Source organism: Panthera tigris, chromosome E1, assembly GCF_018350195.1.
Source record: "Panthera tigris isolate Pti1 chromosome E1, P.tigris_Pti1_mat1.1, whole genome shotgun sequence".
Lineage (NCBI taxonomy): Eukaryota > Metazoa > Chordata > Mammalia > Carnivora > Felidae > Panthera > Panthera tigris.
Window position 1 is genome coordinate 5145818 of NC_056673.1, and position 12691 is coordinate 5158508.

The following is a 12691-nucleotide window of genomic DNA, read 5'->3' on the forward strand; positions in this document are numbered from 1 at the left end:
TGTCTCTGGCCATTCCCCTGTCTCTCTCTGTATCTCTCTCTCTCTCCCTCTCTCTCTCTCAAAAATAAATAAACATTGGGGCGCCTGGGTGGCTCAGTCAGTTAAGCGGCCGACTTCGACTCAGGTCATGATTTTGCAGTCCGTGAGTTCGAGCCCCGCGTCAGGCTCTGTGCTGACAGCTCAGAGCCTGGAGCCTGTTTCAGATTCTGTGTCTCCCTCTCTCTGACCCTCCCCCGTTCATGCTCTGTCTCTCTCTGTCTCAAAAATAAACGTTAAAAAAATAATAATAAAAATAAATAAATAAATAAATAAACATAAAAAAAAAATTTTTTTTAATCCTCTGAGTGTCCTATGGGGCTCTGTGTGATCTGGCCCCTGCCCCACTCCCCTGCCTGCACTTGATTCACCCTATTCCCTAAAACACTGGTGGTCTTCCTTTCGGCCAGAGCTCTGTACTTTTTTTCCCGCTCCAATGTTTGAGCACAGGCCTCTGCCCGGGATGTCCTCATCCGCCCCACTTAGTCAATACCTCTGTTTCCTGCGGCCTTCAGATGATTAACCTCTTGTTCAAAAGAACTCTGCTGGGCTCCCCTCTACCCATCTCATCCAATTCCACTGTATGGCCCCCCTTGTCACTCTGAATAGCACAGTTTATTTCTGTTGTCATGTGTGCCTATAATAATTCTTTTTTTTTTTTAATGTTTACTTGTTTTTGAGAGAGACAGACCATGAGGGAGGGAGGGGCAGAGAGAGAGGGAGACACAGAATCTGAAGCAGGCTCCAGGCTCTGAGCTGTCAACACAGAACCCGACACGGGGCTCGAACCCATGAACCATGAGATCATGACCTGAGCCCAAGTTGGAGGCTTAACTGACTGAGCCACCCAGGTGCCCCTGGGATCCACACTTTTGAGGGCAGAATTCTGAGTGTTTTGACAAAGCTATAGAGTCATGTGACCAACACCACACAATCACGAGACACAAGAGTTCCATTACCCCCACGTTCCACTGTGCCTGTTCCTGTCTCCCAGCCCTTCTTCTCCCTGTGTAATTTTGCTTTTGCCGGAGAGTTATGTAAATGGAATCAAAAGTTTAGCTTTTTCAGTCTGGCTACTTTTACTTACTTATAATCCATTTGAGAAGTCATCCATACTGCTCATGGGAACAGAGTTTTAATGCAAGTTTGTAAAAAAAAAAATCAATACAATGGATTTTCATTTACCTGTTTAAAAATATTTATTGAACTAATCTTTCTTTTCTTTCTCTTTCTTTCTTTCCTTCCTTCCTTATCTATCATCTTTATATCTGTATCTCGTAAGTTATCATAAAAATTTTTATTTTTATTTTTATTTTAAGCACATTTGAAATGGGTACTTAGAGACAGTAGTTTCTGAGAGCATTCCCAGGAGAGAGAGGTATTTCTTTACAACAGGGGATGTTTTCGTAAGGTGGATGCATTGGAGTGAGCCTTGAAAAACGGCTAGGGCATTGCTTCAGGAAATGTCAGATATCACTCAGAAGGCATCAAAGTATTCTCTTTGGCCTCTTAGGGACTCATCAAGCCTCCCCTACGTCTAACCCAACCTTACATCTGTGCACAAGCAGGACAAGGAATGGCCTGATAGATCTTATCTTTCTTTTTCTTTCCTTAACAAACATTCACTAACCATATACTAGCTGTGAAGTTCTATGCAAGGTGCCCAGGGAAATGTGAAAGTAATAAGAGAGTTTTGCCTACTTGATTTATCCCCTGTCGATACTCCACTTTCCTTTATACTAGCCTCATTTTTCCATTTTCTCTCTTCTTATCTTGTTTCATAAGTAAGAGGCAGCTTCCAAAAATATATGGAAAATAAATCATGGAAAATGTTGAGACAAAGAAATAATGTGGGTGAAAAAACAATCCGAGGGCAAATTTACCTACCTCTCATTGCCACATTGTCTTATAGAGGCACCCAAGGTGGACCACTGATGGGGTTGTATGTTCCCCGGAAACTAAAGTAAGTAGGGAAATACGTGCTGTTAAAAGATCCAGATCGTCCGCAAGATAGAGACAAACCCGTTGTTTAAAGTTTTCTCATCTTGCTGACCTAAGAAAAATTCTTCCCTCGGGTCTTCATAAAGAAAACACTTTTTAATTCAGACAAGAACATCCTGGACTCCAGCCCAGCAATAAATACAAGAGTAAAGTTTGCCCGGCTGCTTCTTACAGCATCCCTCAATGCAAGCCAGTCTCACAACAGTGAAGTTCAATCCTGTCAAGTAAATTTGACAACAGTCAGAATGATGCCATTCCGATATGCAGCTCTCAGATGGTGTTATTTGATCCAAGGGTAAAATTTATCATTTCCAGAGAATAGATGAATAACATGTCCTTCAGGCAAATCCTCCATAAATATCTGTTCTCATAAACAGGATTTTGATGGGATTTGGACAACAGAGTTATCTGACAAGCAGCTAGGGTGCATCTGTGTGGGCTTTCCATTAAGGGCTGACACCAATCAGACCCAAGGTAGGATAAAATTGTTTATTAAAAATCATGGAGACTGTATAAAGCATATTTAAACAGGTTATTCCTCTTTATAATGGCACCAGGGTGTACTTATTCCAGAAGAAGGCAATAAGCTGAGAGCTTTAAGTGTATCCTGTCGTTTCAATATCCTATAACATTCCTATGTAGTACCTTCTGTTTGTCACCCCATTTTACAGAAGAGAAAACCAATATTAGGAGGAGTTCAGTAATTTGTTAAGCATTACACAGCTTGTAAAAAGAGCCAGGATTCAAACCAGTTCTCTCTGGAATCGGAAACAGCATGAGCCTTTGTTTTTGTCTTTTGTTTGTTTAAAAACATTTTAGACATAGGGACACCCGGGGGCCAACTTCAGCTCAGGTCATGATCTCACAGTTCATGAGTTCGAGCCCCGTGTCAGGCTCTGTGCTGACAGCTCAGAGCCTGGAGCCTGCTTTGGATTCTGTGTGTGTGTGTGTCTCTCTCTCTCTCTTCCCCTCCCCTGTTTGCAGTCTCTCTCTCTCTCTCTCAAATATAAATTAACATTAAAAAAAATTTTTTTTAAATAATGGCAAAAGACATTTGCATAGATATTTCTCCAAAGAAGATAAACCAGTGACCAAGAAGCATAGACACAGATGTTCAACATCACGAATCATTAGGGAAATTCAACTCAAAGCCACAAGACCCCACCCTCCACCCATTAGGGTGGCTATTATCAACAAAGTAGGAAAGAAGGATTGGTAGGATGTGGAGAAACTGGGACTCTTGTTTATTGCTAGTGGGAATGTAGAGTGGTATAGCCACTGTGGAAAAGGGTATAGTGGTTCCTCGGAAAGCTTAACATAGGATTGCAAAAATGGTCCAGCTGTTATACTTCTGGATATATACTCCAAAGGACTGAAAGCATACTTGAAAAGATGTTTGTAAACCATATTCATGGAAGTGTTATTCACAATAGCCAACTCCAGTGTCTATCAATAGATGGATAGATATACAAAGGAATATTATTCAGCCTTAAAAAGGAAGGAAACTCTGACATATGCTGTAATATGGATGAACCTTGAAGACATTATGGCTTTTGTTGTTTTTTTTCTTAGAATGGTTTTATTTATTTATTTGCCTGTTTGTTTGTTTTTAATATAATTTATTATCAAGTTGGCTAACATACAGTGTATAGAGCGTGCTCTTGGTTTTGGGGGTAGATTCCCGTGATTCATCGCTTACGTATAACACCCAGTGCTCATCCCAACAAGTGCCCTCCTCAGTGCCCATCACCCGTTTTCCCCACACCCATCAACCCTCAGTTTGTTCTCTGTATTTAAGAGTCTCTTAGGGTTTGCCTCCCTCCCTCTCTGTCTGTAACTGTTTATCCCCCTTCCCTTCCCCCATGGATTGCTGTTAAGTTTCTCAAGTTCCACATATGAGTGAAAACGTATGAGATCTGTCTTTCTCTGACTGACTTATTTCACTTAGTGTAATACCCTCCCGTTTGAAGACATTATGTTAGATGAAATAACCCCATCTCAAAAGGATAAATATTGTATGATTCCACTTACACGAGGCATCTAGAGTAGCAAATTCATGGAGACAAGAAAGTTGAATGGTGGTTTCCAGGGACTGGGGAGAAGAAAGAATAGAATAGTTATTATTTAATGGGTATGGAGTTTTCTAACAGTGTGGATGTACTCGGTGCCACTGCAAATGGTTAAAATGATGCATTTTACATTATGTATATTTCGCCACATCAAAAATACATTTTCTTTAAAAAAAACCCACAAAATACTTATGTATCAAAATAATATAATTTTATTATAATTTATTTCCTTTTGAAATTACAGTTACCATACTTTTATGACTTTATAAATATAATATCTTTAATTGAAGAATCAAATAGCATTACATTTTTTTAAATGTTTATTTATCGTTGAGAGACAGAGAGAGACGGAGCATGAGCAGAGGAGGGTCAGAGAGAGAGAGACAGAATCCGAAGCAGGCTCCAGGCTCCGAGCTGTCAGCACAGAGCCCAACGCGGGGCTTGAACTCACGAACCGCAAGATCAAGACCTGAGCCGAAGTCGGATGCTTAACCAACTAAACCACCCAGGCACCCCATTAAGTAGCATTTTAAAATTATGTTAATTTCCTCAAGGGTTTAATGCTCCTCAAAGGAGACTGTTCCTATCTTCAAGATAAAGTAAAGTTGCCTTCCTACTCTCCACCAAATGCTCAAAACCACACCAACAATTTAGTTTGCTTCATAGGAGATCCTAGAATATCTGTTTTATGTTGACTTGTTGAAAACAGAAGAACAATAGAGAAAATCAGTAAAACCAAAAGTGTTTTTGTTTTGAGAAGACAAATAAACAGATAAATCTCCAGCAGGCTAACCTAAAAAAGATACATAGTAAGGAGCCGCACATTAACTATACCAGAAATGAAAGAGGAATCAACGTGACTGATCACGTGGACATTAAGAAAGTAACAGAACAGGAAGAGCATGTACAGGACCAGGCATTTGATACTTAAATGAAACTGATCAGTTCCTTGAAGGATACAAGCTACAAAAGCTCATTCAAGAAGCAATAGACAATAGGAACATTCCTGTATCTGTTAAAGAAATAGAACCAATCCTTAAAAAGCTTCCACAAAAAGAAAACACCAGGACCAGATGGTTTTGTTGGAGAATTCTATAAAATATTTAAAGAAGAGGTAGCACCAATTTCCCACAATCTCTTCCAGAAAATACAAGTAGAGGGAGGAACACTTCTCAACTCATTCTATGAGAGCAGTATTAGGCTAATACCAAAACCAGATAAAGACATTACAAGAAACTCCCATAAACATAGATATAAAATCCATTAAAAATTTAGCAAATCAATGAGGCACCTGGGTGGCTCAGCCGGTTGGGCGTCCGACTTCAGCTCAGATCATGACCTCATGGTTCACAGGTTCGAGCCCCGTGTCGGGCTCTGTGCTGACAGCTCGGAGCCTGGAGCCTGCTTCGGATTCTGGGTCTCCCTCTTTCTCTGCCCCTCCCCCACTTGCACTCTGTCTCTGTCTCTCAAAAGTAAATAAGCATTAAAAAAAAAAATTTTTTTTTTAATAGCAAATCAAATCCAGCAGCATATAAAAAAGGATACTTGATGGTGACCAAGTAGGGCTCATCCAGGGATGCAAAGCCAGTTTAACATTTGTAAAGAAATTAATGTAATTTATCCTATTAATAGAAAAATCAAAACGATGTGATCATATGAATTAATGCAGAAAAAACTTTTGACAAAATTCAACACCTATTTGTGACAAAAACTCTCAAAAAAAAAAACAAAAAAACAAGGAACAGAAGGAAATTTCCTTAACCTAACAATAGCTAACATAATAATTCATGGTGAAAAACTGAATGCTTTTCTCTGAAATAGGGAATAAGGAAAAAATGTCCTCTTTCAACTCCTGTTCAGTGTTGTCTTGGAAATTCTACCTAGTACAATAAGATAAGAAGAAGAGATTGAAAGTTTGTGGGTTAGAAAGAAATAAAATTGTCTGTATTTGCAGGTGACATTATTATCTGTGTAGAACAACTTAAATTATGTACCAAAACACTGATAGAACTTCTAAGCATGTATAGCAAGGTCACAGGATACATGGTCAATGTATAAAAGTTGATTACTTTCCTATATACCAGCAATGGACAATCAGAAATTAAAATTTAGAATCAATACTATCTATAAGCACACCAAAAAATTAAGTATTTGGGCATATTTCTAATGAAGTATGTATGGGATGTGTATGCTGTACAAAACACTGGTGAAAGAAATTTTTAAAAAACTCAATAAATGGAAAGATATTTCATGTTCATGGATCAGAAGAGTCAAAATTATAAAGATGTCAGTTTTCCAAACCAACTTAATCTGTGGATTAAAGGCAATAAGTTAAAGGCAACCAGAATCCCAGTCAACTATTTATAGATATTGACAAACTTAATGTAAAATGTATATGGCAGGGGTGCCTGGGTGGCTCAGCCGGTTGAGTGACTGACTTTGGCTCAGGTCATGATCTTGTGGTTCGTGAGTTCAAGCCCTGCGTCAGGCTCGCTGCTGTCATCACGGATCCCGCTACAGATCTTCTGTCCCCCTCTCTTTCTGCCCCTCTCCCTCTCATCCTTCCTCTCTCTCTCTCTCTCTCAATAAGTAAAACATGTTTTAAAATACAATAAAATTTATATGGGAAAGCAAAGGATCTAGAAAAATGGACACACTATCGAAGAACAACAGAGTTGGAAGATTCACACTAACTGTCCCAAGACTTAATATAAAGTTACTGTATTCAGGACAGTGTGGTATTGGCAAAGTATGGGCATATCAATCAGCAAAAGAGAAGAGAGAAGCCAGAAATAGATCCACATAGTCAACTAGATTTTAACAAAGGTGCAAAGCCAATTCAACGGAGAAGGGATAGTTTTTCTTTTTAAAAAAATTTTTAATGTTTATTTATTTTTGAGAGAGAGAGAGACAGAGTGTGAGTGGGGGAGGGGCAGAGTGAGAGGGAGACACGGAATCCAAAGCAGGCTCCAGGCTCCGAGCCATCAGCACAGAGCGGGGCTCGAACCCGCGAACCATGGGATCATGACCAGAGCCGAAGTCAGACTCCTAACGGACTGAGCCACCCAGGCGCCCCAAGGATAGTTTTTTTCAACAAATGATGCTGGCTGGCACAATTGAATGTTCATATGTTAAAAAAAAAAAAAAAGTGGGGTAGGGGGAGGGGGGAGACCTAGACCTAGATCTTACACTTTTCAGTAAAATTAACTCAAAATGTATCATAGACCTAAATACAAAATGGAAAAGTGTAAAACATATAGAAGAAAACCTATGAGAAAGTCTAGATGACCTTTGGCTAGCGATGAGTTTTTAGATACAACACCAAAAGCACAATCCAAGAAAGAGACAATTAAGTTAGACTTTATTACAGTGGAAACTGTTACTCTGGGAAAGACATTGGTAACAGAAATGAAAAGGCTAGCCACATAATGAAACGTTCTCGAAGCACGTGTCTGATAAAGGACTTATATCCACAATATAAAAAGAACCCTTAAAATTCAACAATAAGAAAACCAGCAACCCAATTTAAAAAAATGGAAAAAAACATCTGATCATTTCACCCAAAAAAAGATATGTAAATAGCAAATAAACAAATGAAAAGATACTCAACATCATTAGTCATTAGGGAATGGCAATTTTTTTTTTAAGTTTTGTTTTCTTGGGGTGCCTGGGTGGCTCAGTCGGTTGAGCATCCGACTTCGGCTCAGGTCATGATCTCACGGTTCGTGGGTTCGAGTCCCACATCGAGCTCTGTGCTGACAGCCCGGAGCCTGGAGCCTGCTTCAGATTCTGTGTCTCTCTCTCTCTTGGTCCCTCCCCTGCTCTCTCTCTCTCTCTCTCTCTCTCTCTCTCTCCTCTCGCAATTATAAATAAATATTTAAAAATAAAAAAATAAATTTTGTTTTGTTTTTTATTTTAGAGAGAGAGCATGTGCAAGTAGGGGAGAGGGGCAGAAGGTGAGAGAGAGAATCTCAAACAGGCTCAACGTGGGACTCGATCCCACGACCCTGGGACCATGACCTGAGAAGAAATCAAGAGCTGGACCACTCAACCAACTGAACCACCCAGGTGCCCTGGGATTTGCAAATTTAAGCAATAATAAGATACCAACCATACAGAAGATCCCCAACTTACTATAGTTTGACTTACTTCTTTGCTTTAACTTTACCATAGTGTGGAAGTGATACACATTCAGTGGAAATTGTACTTTGAATTTTGAATTTTGATTTTTTTCTTAGGTTAGCAACATGCTGTAGGGGACCCGCTCATGATCCTGGGTAGCAACAGTGAGCAGCCGACCCCCCATCAACCCTGCAATCATAAGGGCTAACACTCGATATACGTAAAACCATTCTGTACCCACACGACCATTCTGTATCTCACCTTCAGCACAGTATTCCATAGATTACATCAGATATTCAACATTGTATTATAAAACTTTTTAAATGTTTATTTATTTATTTAGAGAGAGAGAGGTGGAGGGGGGTGGACAGAGAAGGAAAGAGAATTCCAAGCAAGTTCCACACTGTCAGCACAGAGCCCAACGTGGGGCTCAAACTCACGAACCATGAGATCATGACCTGAGCCTAAATTAGGAGTCAGACGCTTAACTGACTGAGCCACCCAGGCTCCCCTCAACATTATATTATAAAATAGGCTTTGTGTTAGATGATTTTGCCCAACCCTAGGCTAATATAAGTATTCTAAGCATGTTTGAGGGAGGTTAAGGTAAGCTATGGTGTTTGATAAGTTAGGTGTAGTAAATGCATTTTCTACTTAATGATTGATATTTTCAACATGTGATGGATTTGTCAGGGTGTTATCCCGTTGTAAATCTGGGAAGATCTGTGCAATCCGGGATTCCTGACTAAAATCCAGGAAACTGACCATATTAATTAACTGGGGAGGCTATGGGGCAGTAGGAATTCTCACTCAATGCTGGTGGAAATGAAAAATGATACAGTCACTTTAGAAGAATTAAAACATAATCTTACCATATGATCCATTCTATTGTCAGTATGTATCCAACTGATTTGAAATTTTCATGGAGGAAATTGCTTACAGTTTTATTTTCTGCTGGTTTCTTTGTCTGACCTTATTATCAGGGTGATGATGGTCTCATAAACTGATTTGAAAGTGGTCCCTCTTCTACTCCTTGAAGAGTTTAGGAAGGATTGGTATTGATTATTCACTGAATGTCTGATAGAACTTACCTGTGAATCCATATAGCACTGGGCTTTTCTTTGTCGAGAAGTTTCTGATTACTGATTCAATCACCTTATTTGTTACTGGTTTGTTCCGGTTTTCTATTTCTTCTTGATTCCGTTTGGATAGGTTGTGTGTTTTTAGGTCTTTGTACATCTCTTCTAGGTTATCCAATTTGTTCGTGTATAAGGTCCCTCAAAAAATTAAAAAATAAACTGCCTTATGATCCTTCTAGGTGTGTATCCAAAGGAAACAAAACCATGATCTCAAACAGATGTCTACAGTCCCATGTTTATTGCTGTATCATTCATAATAGCCAAGATATGCAAACCACTTAAATGTCCACTGATGAATGGATAAGGAAAATGTACACATATACAGTGGAATATTATTCATCCTTAACGCAGAAGGAAATCTTGCCATTTGCAATAACACGGGCAAGCCTGGAGGACATTATGCTCCGTGAAATAAGCCAGACACAGAAAGACAACAGTGTTGAAATGTTCTCATTTACATGTGTAATCTAGAATAATCAAATTCATAGAAGCAGAGAAGAGAATGGTGGTTGCCAGGGGGCCAAGGGGAGGGGGAAATGGGTCCAGGGCACAAAGTTTCAGCTACACAAGATGAACTAATTTCGGAGATCTAACGTACAACAATAGGAGTGTAGCTAACGATACTGTGCTGTATACTTAAAACTTGCTAAGAGGATAGATCTTTTTTTAAATTTTGTTTTTAATGTTTGTTTATTTATTTTTGAGAGACAGAGAGTGAGAGACAGAGAGAGAGAGCATGCGAGCAGGGGAGGGACAGAGAGAGAGAGGGAGACACAGAATCCGAAGCAGGCTCCAGGCTCCAAGCTGTCAGCACAGAGCCCCACGCTGGGCTCGAACTCACCAACGGTGAGATCATGACCTGAGCTGAAGTCGGAGGCTCAACTGACTGAGCCACCCAGGTGCCCCTAAGAGGATAGATCTTAAGTGTTTTCACAACAAAGAAAAAAAAAGGAAAGAAAGAAAAAAATGCTAACCCTGTAGGTGATGGATATGTTAATTAGCTTGATTGTTGCAATTATTTCACAATGTATACATGTATCAAAACATCAGGTTGCCTATCTTAAATATATACAATTTTTATTTGTCAATTATACCGCAATAAGCCTGGGGGGAAGAAAGAAATGAGCTATCAAGATTCACAAAAACAAAGATGAATCTAAATGCATATTGTTTTGGGGGGTTATTTTGTTTGTTTTTTAATTTTTTTAATTTTTATTTTTTTAATGTTTATTTATTTTTGAGACAGAGAGAGACAGCATGAATGGGGGAGGGTCAGAGAGAGAGGGAGACACAGAATCTGAAACAGGCTCCAGGCTCTGAGCCATCAGCACAGAGCCTGATGCGGGACTCGAACTCACGGACTGTGAGATCATGACCTGAGCCGAAGTCGGACGCTTAACCGACTGAGCCACCCAGGTGCCCCTCTAGATGCATATTGTTAAGTGAAAGATGACATTCTGAAAGGGGCAGAACTATGAGAGAGTAAACATCATGTTTGTGAGGGATTAGGGGGTACGGTGTTGGATAGGTGATATTTTTAGAGTGGTGAAACTATTCTGTATATTATAATGATGGATACTGAAAAATTGGAGGGGAGAAGGTACCCTGTGTATTGAATGATGAGACCATTCAACTTCCTTCTTCTCCTGGGCTCGTGGAAGGCCGTCCCACAGGCTACACCTGCAGGGAGGAGATAGCAAGATCATTCCTCAGGAACATGAAATAACCGGGAGAAAGAATATACCGAAACTGATGGTAAAGGGAATTTCTCATCAAAACAACCTTAACCAGAATGCCTTAGTCAAAAGCTCTACTCAGGCACACACGGGTTCCTATTAACTCCAGCAGGTGCCTCGCTACGGAGATCACCAAGCCCCGAGGAAAACCTGTATCATGAGAGACATGATAGAGTAGAAAAGAAAAATCTCAGAGGAGGGACAGCAGCAACACCGGCAGGTGAAGAAAAGCCTAAAAATCCTTTTATGTATCTCCACAGAGACATAAGAGAAAATATTGTACTGTGAAACAGAAACAGGCTGCTATAAAAAAGGAATATTTTACGAGAAACGAAAAGCTTTGGGGAGTTAAAAATATGATAGAAGATGAAAAATTCAATATAAAATTTGGAAGATGATGTTGAAAGACTCCCTCACAAATAGAGGAGAAAGCTAAAAGAAACAAAATACATAGGCGACCAGTTTGGTGGGGTTTGACAGCCGAGAATAGGAGAGGACTGAGAAAATGGGTGGAAAATGTTTTTGAAGAAATATATCAATAGAATTCCACATATCGGAGGTGTATGACTTTCCAGACTGGAAAGGCAAACCAAGTATCTGTCTTGTATCTTTACAAAGAGAGAAGGAGAAAGAGAGGGGGAGAGAGAGAGAGAGAGAGAGAGAGAGAGAGAAGGAGAGAGGATGGGAGGGAGGGAGAGAGGAGGAGGACAGGGAGGAGGGGGAGGAGGAGGGGAGTGAGAAATCATATACAAAGTATCAGGAATCAGACTAACACTGTAACTATTCAACTAACCTGGAGGCTGGATGGCAACCCAATCAGTGCCTTCAAAATTCTGAGAGAAAATTGCCGCTTAGTTTCTGTAGCTAGCCAGATTATTGATGAAGTGTTAGTGTAGAATGTACGCATCTTAGATGTGAAATGTCTGACACGTTCTATCTCCTGTGCCCACTGGCCCACTTTCTCAGGGGGTTACTAGAAGATGAAGCCTGTAGAAACAAAGAAGCAGATGAAAAGGGAGAGAAACAAAAAACATGATCCTGGAAAGCAGGGGATCCGATACACGTGAAACATAAAGGCAGCCCTTTGGATGATGGTAAATAGAGTTCCCAGGGGCTTTGGGGACAGAGAACGACCAGTTCAGGTTGGAGCAGGAGAGGGGGGGAAGGCTCTGGAGGAGGCTGGGATCAAGCATGCCAGTTACTAACGTGTTGAAATGTACCACGAGAGGATGCGCACAATTGGTAGAGAACTCGGGAATGAACTGGTTATGGACACTTGCAAAATGAAGCAAACGAGGCTCAGAAAAAAAGTAACACGATACCAAGAAAGGACCATCTTGCTCAACTGTGAATAACAGTCATATAGTAAAAATATGGTAGGTAATAAATGTGTCTAACCAAAGCAAGATAAATCTACATTTGGAAGGAGAGGTAATCTCTATGTCTATAGAGACAGGGAGCCTGGCATCGGAGAGCTAAATTCTCATCATCTGCAGTGGTAGTTCAAGAGATAATATTTAAAAACTGAAAAGAAAAAATCAAAGACCGATAGCATGTTACTTAGAAAGGTAGAGGTAAATACAGCAGG

General features: G+C 40.0%; 1 long non-coding RNA gene across 6 annotated transcripts in view; it reads right to left on the bottom strand.

Moving 5' to 3' along the window:
* The window catches only part of LOC122233662, a 38538-nt gene extending 26155 nt beyond the window's left edge, over positions 1-12383 (bottom strand). For 5 of the 6 annotated variants that reach the window (XR_006211322.1, XR_006211325.1, XR_006211323.1 and 2 more), the window contains exons 1-4: positions 11897-12383; positions 10972-11047; positions 9320-9505; positions 4069-4129 (exon numbers count right to left, since the gene is read on the bottom strand). This is a non-coding gene — a long non-coding RNA (uncharacterized LOC122233662). Of the gene's footprint in view, positions 1-2159; positions 2255-4068; positions 4130-9319; positions 9506-10971; positions 11048-11896 lie in introns of those variants that run through there. The other variant, XR_006211324.1, reaches the window with a different exon arrangement.
* Positions 12384-12691: the final 308 nt, after the last annotated feature.